Consider the following 8,191-nt stretch of genomic DNA (forward strand, 5'->3'; position numbering starts at 1 on the left):
ATAAAAAGAAGAGAATATGCAATGAATTCCAAAAACATCTATGAAGATCAGTATCAATTAGATGAGCGGGGCTTTTAGCTTTTTGCCTCTGAACAGTTTTGGCATCTCACTCTATCCTTTGAAATTCAGAATGATTGGCTTCTTTAGGAACTTAGAATCCAGATAGTGTTAATGATTCTCCTAGTAAAGTATGATGATTCTTGAACATAGCTACTTTTTGAGTCTTGGCCGTGGCCCAAAGCACTCTGTCTTCCAGTATTACCACCGGATACATACATGCCACAGACACATAATTGGGTGAACCTTTTCAGATTGTGACTCAGCTTTGCTAGAGTCCCCAACTAGAGGTGTCCAGGGTTCTTAAGCACACTCTTATTGCCTTGGATCACAACTTTATTTCTTTCTCTCCTTTTTTTTCGTTTTCTTTTCTTTTTCTTTTTTTTTCGATTTTTTTTTTCTTTTTTTTTCATTGCTTTTTTCTTGCTTCAAGAATCATTTTTATGATTTTTCAGATCCTCAGTAACATGTCTCCTTTTTCATCATTCTTTCAAGAGCCAACATTCATGAACCACAAATTCAAGATACATATGCACTGTTTAAGCATACATTCAGAAAACAAAAATATTGCCACCACATCAAAATAATTAAACTGTTATAAAATTTAAAATTCATGCAATTCTTTCTTTTTCAATTAAGCACATTTTTATTCAAGAAAGGTGATGGATTCATAGGACATTCATAACTTTAAGGCGTAGACACTAAGACACTAATGATCACAAGACAAAAACATAGATAAACATAAGCACTAGAATTCGAAAAACAGAAAATGAAGAACAAGGAAATCAAGGAACGGGTCCACCTTAGTGATGGCGGCTCTTTCTTCCTCTTGAAGATCCTATGGAGTGCTTGAGCTCCTCAATGTCTCTTCCTTGTCTTTGTTGCTCCTCCCTCTTCTTAGTGATGGGCTTGTCCTCATCAATGGGGGTGTCTCCCTCTATGTCAACTCCAACTGAATAACAGAGGTGACAAATGAGATGAGGAAAGGCTAACCTTGCCAAGGTAGAGGACTTGTCCGCCACCTTATAGAGTTCTTGGGCTATAACCTCATGAACTTCTATTTCTTCTCCAATCATGATGCTATGGATCATGGTAGCCCGGTCTATGGTAACTTCGGACCGGTTGCTAGTGGGAATGATTGAGCGTTGGATGAACTCCAACCATCCTCTAGCCACGGGCTTGAGGTCATGCCTTCTTAATTGAACCGGCTTCCCTCTTGAATCTCTCTTCCATTGGGTGCCCTCTTCACATATGACTGTGAGGACTTGGTCCAACCTTTGATCAAAGTTGACCCTTCTAGTGTAAGGATGTTCATCTCCTTGCATCATAGGCAAATTGAATGCCAACCTTACACTTTCCGGACTAAAATCCAAGTATTTCCCCCGAACCATAGTAAGATAATTCTTTGGATTCGGGTTCACACTTTGGTCATGGTTCTTGGTGATCCATGCATTGGCAAGAACTCTTGAACCATCAAGATTCCGACTTGTTGAATGGGGTTGGTAAGAACTTCCCAACCTCTTCTTCGGATCTCATGTCGGATCTCCGGATATTCACCCTTTTTGAGTGAAAAAGGGACCTCGGGAATCACCTTCTTCAAGGCCACAACTTCATAGAAATGGTCTTGATGCACCCTTGAGATGAATCTATCCATCTTCCATGACTCGGAGGTGAAAGCTTTTGCCTTCCCTTTCCTCTTTCTAGAGGTTTCTCTGGCCTTGGATGCCATAAATGGTTATGGAAAAACAAAAAGCAATGCTTTTACCACACCAAACTTAAAATATTTGCTCGTCTTCGAGCAAAAGAAGAAAGAAGAGAGTAGAAGAAGAAGAAATGAGGAAGAAGGGAATGGCTTTGTGTTCGGCCAAAGGGGAGAGAAATGGTGTTTAGGATGTGTGAAAATGAAGGAGTGAAGGAGGGTTTATATAGGAGAAGGGGAAGGGTAGGGTTCGGCCATTTGAGGGTGGGTTGGGTGGGGAAGTGGTTTGAATTTGAATGGTGAGGTAGGTGGGGTTTTATGAAGGATGGATGTGAGTGGTGAAGAGAAAGATGGGATTTGATAGGTGAAGGGTTTTCGGGGAAGAGGTGTTGAGGTGATTGGTGAATGGGTGAAGAAGAGAGAGAGAGTGGTAGGGTAGGTGGGGATCCTGTGGGGTCCACAGATCCTGAGGTGTCAAGGAAAGTCATCCCTACACCAAATGGCAAACAAAATCACGTTTTTAGCCATTTCTGGCGTTAAACGCCGGGCTGGTGCCCATTTCTGGCGTTTAACGCCAGCTTCTTGCCCATTCCTGGTGTTTAACGCCAGTCTGGTGCCCCTTTCTGGCGTTAAACGCCCAGAATGGTGCCAGACTGGGCGTTAAACGCCCAACAGCTAACCTCACTGGCGTTTAAACGCCAGTGGGTGCATCCTCCAGGATGTGCTATTTTTCTTCCTATTTTTCATTCTGTTTTTGCTTTTTTCATTGATTTTGTGACTTCTTATGATCATCAACCTACAAAAAAAATAAAATAACAAAAGAAAATAGTTAATTATAAAACATTGGGTTGCCTCCCAACAAGCGCTTCTTTAATGTCATTAGCTTGACAGAGGACTCTCATGGAGCCTCAGAAATGCTTAGAGCTATGTTGGAACCTCCCAACACCAAACTTAGAGTTTGAATGTGGGGGTTCAACACCAAACTTAGAGTTTGGTTGTGGCCTCCCAACACCAAACATAGAGTTTGACTGTGGGGGCTCTGTTTGGCTCTGTTTTGAGAGAAGCTCTTCATGCTTCCTCTCCATGGTGATAGAGGGATATCCTTGAGCCTTAAACACCAAGGATTCTTCATTCACTTGAATGATCAACTCTCCTCTATCAACATCAATCACAGCCTTTGCAGTGGCTAGGAAGGGTCTGCCAAGGATGATGGACTCATCCATGCACTTCCCAGTCTCTAGGACTATGAAATCAGTAGGGATGTAATGGTCTTCAACTTTAACCAGAACATCCTCTACAAGTCCATGGGCTTGTTTTCTTGAATTGTCTGCCATCTCTAGTGAGATTTTTGCAGCTTGCACCTCAGAGATCCCTAACTTCTCCATTACAGAGAGAGGCATGAGGTTTACACTTGACCCTAAGTCACACAAGGCCTTCTTGAAGGTCATGGTGCCTATGGTACAAGGTATTGAAAACTTCCCAGGATCCTGTCTCTTTTGAGGCAGTTTCTGCCTAGACAAGTTATCCAGTTCCTTGGTGAGCAAAGGAGGTTCATCCTCCCAAGTCTCATTTCCAAATAACTTGTCATTCAGCTTCATGATTGCTCCAAGGTATTTAGCAACTTGCTCTTCAGTGACATACTCATCCTCTTCAGAGGAAGAATACTCATCAGAGCCCATGATGGCAGAAGTAAGTCCAGTGGAATCTCTATGGTCTTATTTTGAGCCTCAGATTCCCATGGTTCCTCATTAGGGAACTCATTGGAGGTCAGTGGACGCCCAGTGAGGCCTTCCTCAGTGGCGTTCACTGCTTCTCCCTCCTCCCAAAATTCGGCCATGTTGATGGCCTTGCACTCTCCTTTTGGATTTTCTTCTGTATTGCTTGGGAGAGTACTAGGAGGGAGTTCAGTAATTTTCTTGCTCAGCTGACCCACTTGTCCTTCCAAATTTCTGATGGAGGACCTTGTTTCAGTCATCAGAGACCATGGTTGCTAAGTCAGAGGTATTCTGCTTAGAACTCTCTGTCTGTTGCTGAGAAGATGATGGAAAAGGCTTGCTATTGCTAAACCTGTTTCTTCCACCATTACTGTTATTGAAATCTTGTTGAGGTCTCTGTTGATCCTTCCATGAAAAATTTGGATGGTTTCTCCATGAAGGATTATAGGTGTTTCCATAGGGTTCTCCCATGTAATTCACCTCTTCCATTGAAGGATTCTCAGGATCATAAGCTTCTTCCTCAGATGAAGCTTCCTTAGTACTGCTTGGTGCATTTTGCATTCCAGACAGACTTTGAGAAATCATATTGACTTGCTGAGTCAATATTTTGTTCTGAGCCAATATGGCATTCAGAGTGTCAATCTCAAGAACTCCTTTCTTCTGACTAGTCCCATTGTTCACAGGATTCCTTTCAGAAGTGTACATGAATTGGTTATTTGCAACCATTTCAATTAGCTCTTGAGCTTCTGTAGGCGTTTTCTTTAAAGAAGAGAGCCTCCAGCAGAGCTATCCAAGACATCTTGGACAGTTCAGAGAGACCATCATAGAAAATTCCTATGATGCTCCATTCAGAAAGCATGTCAGAAGGACACTTTCTGATTAATTGTTTGTATCTTTCCCAAGCTTCATAGAGGGATTCTCCTTCCTTCTGTCTGAAGGTTTGGACTTCCACTCTAAGCTTACTCAATTTTTGAGGTGGAAAGAACTTTGCCAAGAAGGCATTGATAGCTTTTCCCAGAGTCCAGGCTTTCTTTAGGTTGTGAGTCCAACCATGTCCTAGCTCTGTCTCTTACAGCAAAAGGGAATAGCATAAGTCTGTAGACCTCAGGGTCAACCCCATTAGTCTTGACTGTGTCACAGATTTGCAAGAACTCAGCTAAAAACTGATGAGGATCTTCCAGTGGAAGTCCATGGAACTTGCAATTCTGTTGCATTAGAGAAACTAATTGAGGCTTAAGCTCAAAGTTGTTTGCTCAATGGCAAGTATAGAGATGCTTCTCCCATAGAAGTCGGGAGTAGGTGCAGTAAAGTCACCCAGCACCTTCCTTGCATTGTTGGCATTGTTGTTGTTTTCGGCTGCCATATGTTCTTCTTCTTTGAAGAATTCGGTTAGGTCCTCTAAAGAGAGTTGTGCTTTGGCTTCTCTTAGCTTTCTCTTCAAGGTCCTTTCAGGTTCAGGATCAGCCTCAACAAGAATGCCTTTGTCTTTGCTCCTGCTCATATGAGAGAGAAGAGAACAAGAAATGTGAATCCTCTATGTCACAGTATAGAGATTCCTTGAAGTGTCAGAGGAAAAGAAGAGTAGAAGACAGAAGTAGAAAATTCGAACTTGTCAAAGGAGATGGAGTTCGAATTTTGCATTAAGGAATAGTGTTAGTCCATAAATAGAAGGATGTGAGAAGAAGGGAAGTGATTTTCGAAAATTAAGTAAAAATTTTGAAAACATTTTTTTTAAAAAAAAACATTACTTAATTTTCGAAAATGAAAGTGGGAAAGAAATAAAGTGATTTTTGAAAAAGATTTTGAAATTAGAAATCAAAGAGATTTGATTGAAAATTATTTTGAAAAAGATGTGGTTAAGAAAATATGATTGGTTTTTAAAAAGATGTGATTGAGAAGATATGATTTGAAAGACATTTTAAAAAGATTTGATTTTGAAAATTAAAAACTTGGCTAACAAGAAAAGATATGATTCAAACATTAAACCTTTCTCAACAGAAAAGGCAACATACTTGAGATGTTGAATCAAATCATTAATTGATAGCAAGTATTTTTGAAAATAGAAAGAAATTGAATTTGAAAGAGATTTGATTGAAAAGATATGATTTGAAAAAGATTTGATTTTGAAAAACTTTGAAAACTGAAAAAAAATTGCATTGAAAAACAGAATCTTCCCTCTTGTGCCATCCTGGCGTTAAACGCCCAGAATGGTGCACATTCTGGCATTTAACGCCCAAAACTATACCTTTTTGGGCGTTAAACGCCCAACCAGGTACCCTAGCTGGCGTTTAAACGCCAGTCTGTCCTTCTTCACTGGCGTTTTGAACGCCAGCTTTTCTGTATAATTCTCCGCTGTATGTTCTGAATCTTCAATTCTCTGTATCATTGACTTGAGAAGACACAAATTAAAAATATTTTGGATTTTTAATAATAAGAACAAATCAAAATGCAACAAGAATCAAATAACAATGCATGCAAGACACCAAACTTAGCAGTTTGTATACTACTGACACTACAGAATGAAATGCATATGAGACACACAAAACACTCAAGTCAATAGAATTCAAAGATCAGAGCAAGAAAATTATCAAAAATTACTTGAAGATCCTTAAGACATAAGAATGAATGCATGCAATTGACACCAAACTTAAGATGAGACACTAGACTCAAACAAGAAATTTTTGGATTTTATGATTTTTTTGATTTTTTTTTTGTGTTTTTCGAAAATTAAGTGGAAAAAGATATCAAAATCCTCAATGAGTATTCCAGGAATCAGTGCAATGCTAGTCTAAGACTCCGGTCCAGGAATTAGACATGGCTTCACAGCCAGCCAAGCTCTCAAAGAAAGCTTCGGTCCAAAACACTAGACATGGCCAATGGCCAGCCAAGCCTTAGCAGATCACTGCTCCAAAAGCAAGATTGATAAAGATCAACAAGCTCTTGTGATGATAAGTTGAAACCTTGGTCCAATGAGATTAGACATGGCTTCTCAGCCAGCCAGACTTCAACAAATCATCATGAAACTCTAGAATTCATCTTCAAGAATTTCGAAAAAAATAAATACCTAATCTAAGCAACAAGATGAACCGTCAGTTGTCCAAACTGAACAATCCCCGGCAACGGCGCCAAAAACTTGGTGCTGTTGCCGGATCTTGGCACTGATGTTACCGGACCAAAAGCTTGCTCAAAACTGAACAATCCCCGGCAACGGCGCCAAAAACTTGGTGCGCGAAATTGTGAACAATACTTTTCACAACTCTCATAATCCCTGGTCTTGAACCCCAAAAACTTGGTGTTCAATACCATGGCATTACACAACTTCGCACAACTAACCAGCAAGTGCACTGGGTCGTCCAAGTAATAAACCTTACGCGAGTAAGGGTCGATCCCACGGAGATTGTTAGTATGAAGCAAGCTATGGTCATCTTGTAAATCTTAGTCAGGCAAACTCAAATGGATATGATGATGAACGAAAATAAACATAAAGGTAAAGATAGAGGTACTTATGTAATTCACTGGTAGGAACTTCAGATAAGCGCATGAAGATGCCTTCCCTTCCGTCTCTCTGCTTTCCTACTGTCTTCATCCAATCCTTCTTACTCCTTTCCATGGCAAGCTCATGTAGGGTTTCACCGTTGTCAATGGCTACCTCCCATCCTCTCAGTGAAAATGCTGCCTATGCTCTGTCACAGCATGGGTAATCATCTGTCGGTTCTCGGTCAGGCCGGAATAGAATCCATCGATTCTTTTGCGTCTGTCACTAACGCCCCGCCTGCTAGGAGTTTGAAGCACGTCACAGTCATTCAATCATTGAATCCTACTCAGAATACCACAGACAAGGTTAGACCTTCTGGATTCTCTTGAATGCCGCCATCAGTTCTCGCCTATACCACGAAGACTCTGATCTCACGGAATGGCTGGCTCGTTTGTCAGACGAGCACTCGGTTGTCAGGCGATCAACCATGCATCGTGCAATCAGGAATCCAAGAGATATTCACTCAATCGAAGGTAGAACGGAGGTGGTTGTCAGTCACACGTTCATAAGTGAGAATGATGATGAGTGTCACGGATTATCACATTCATCAAGTTGAAGAACAAGTGATATCTTAGAACAAGAACAAGCGGAATTGAATGGAAGAACAATAGTAATTGCATTAATACTCGAGGTACAGCAGAGCTCCACACCTTAATCTATGGTGTGTAGAAACTCCACCGTTGAAAATACATAAGAACAAGAGTGATCATTGGCTTCGGTCCAGAGAGGGAACCAGAAGAACCAAGATGAAAATACAATAGTAAAAGGTCCTACTTATAGAAAACTAGTAGCCTAAGGTTTACAGAGATGAGTAAATGACATAAAAATCCACTTCCGGGCCCACTTGGTGTGTGCTTGGGCTGAGCAATGAAGCATTTTCGTGTAGAGACTCTTCCTGGAGTTAAACGCCAGCTTTTATGCCAGTTTGGGCGTTTAACTCCCATTTGGGTGCCAGTTCCGGCGTTTAACGCTGGGATTTCTGAGGGTGATTTTGAACGCCGGTTTGGGCCATCAAAATCTTGGGCAAAGTATGGACTATCATATATTGGCTGGGAAAGCCCAGGATGTCTACTTTCCAACGCCGTTGAGAGCCCGCCAATTGGGCTTCTTTAGCTCCAGGAAAATCCACTTCGAGTGCAGGGAGGTCAGAATCCAACAGCATCTGCAGTCCTTTCAGTCTCTGAA

General features: G+C 41.1%; 1 non-coding gene across 1 annotated transcript; it reads left to right on the plus strand.

The window, feature by feature from the left end:
• Positions 1–4,324: 4,324 nt before the first annotated feature.
• On the plus strand, positions 4,325–4,432 carry LOC112764648 (small nucleolar RNA R71). Its single transcript, XR_003183274.1, has one exon. It is a non-coding gene; the product is annotated as a small nucleolar RNA R71 (small nucleolar RNA).
• The last annotated feature ends 3,759 nt before the right edge of the window (positions 4,433–8,191 follow it).

The sequence above is a fragment of the Arachis hypogaea genome, chromosome 2 (assembly GCF_003086295.3).
Source record: "Arachis hypogaea cultivar Tifrunner chromosome 2, arahy.Tifrunner.gnm2.J5K5, whole genome shotgun sequence".
NCBI classification, from domain to species: Eukaryota; Viridiplantae; Streptophyta; class Magnoliopsida; order Fabales; family Fabaceae; genus Arachis; species Arachis hypogaea.